Below are 1,012 nucleotides of genomic sequence, written 5' to 3' on the forward strand. Positions count from 1 at the left end.
TCCGGATACCGCTAACGGTTAGCAAGCGCTATCGGTTATCAAGTTGAGCGTGTTTCTATCATCAACCAATCACACGTACGCGTTTACAATTTCCAGTTTCTTATTGGCCAGTGATTCGATCATCATATTTTTGGTATCCGGATCGGGATTTTCTCGGATGGACGCGTTGACCTCTCGTAAAAAAATGACCAATCAGCATTCAATTACGTGTGCTGAGAGCGAGCGTATATTATTTCGTGCGCAATGTTTGGAAACTCGTTTCCTGGTTACGGTTCATTAATATAATGGAAATTCTCGCGCCTGGCTATAGATCCACCTTGTCTGAACGCCCGGAAAAGTTAAGCCGGGCTTAACCTTGAACCGGGCTTAACGTAATCCTGGCTTATCTTCCAGTCTAAACGTAGCCGTTAAATCATAAGCAAACACGTGCATTTGTGTGACAACGCGTGTGATTGCGAGACGCGCGCGTATTCTTGGTTCTGTTCTGATTGGTCAGTTGTTACGTTTGATTGACACTCCAGAAAGGTCCATTGTAACAAGCTACAGCATTTAAAGAATCTCTCTTATATAGCTGAATAATATGTGTTTTGTAGTTAATACGATGACCAGCAAATTATTGCAAATACTGTATCGTTGGCATTGTGCGCTTTTTAAAACTATATTATTCATTATAATTAAATCACCAAGTGCCCTGAATATTTTGAGATTATCATATGGTTACTTCTGCTAGAAATGTATCCCTTCCCCATCCGGTCGTCCAATTATTTTTATATTGTTCGAAATATGTTAAAGATTTGAATTTTTCTCTAATGTTTCTAATATTTTATTACACTGATTAAAATAATGACACATGTGGAATTACAATGAAATACTGTGTAGGAATCCTTTTGTTTTTCTCATGTAACCTACTGTATTAACACAAAAAAATATCTATCTGTAAAATAAACTTTGATATTTTACAGAATTGTTGTTTGATTTGATACTTTATGGAATGATATATTGGCCATATTCG

The sequence above is a fragment of the Anneissia japonica genome, unplaced genomic scaffold (genome assembly GCF_011630105.1).
Source record: "Anneissia japonica isolate Jap-2015-1 unplaced genomic scaffold, ASM1163010v1 scaffold287869_len1821871_cov162, whole genome shotgun sequence".
Lineage (NCBI taxonomy): Eukaryota > Metazoa > Echinodermata > Crinoidea > Comatulida > Comatulidae > Anneissia > Anneissia japonica.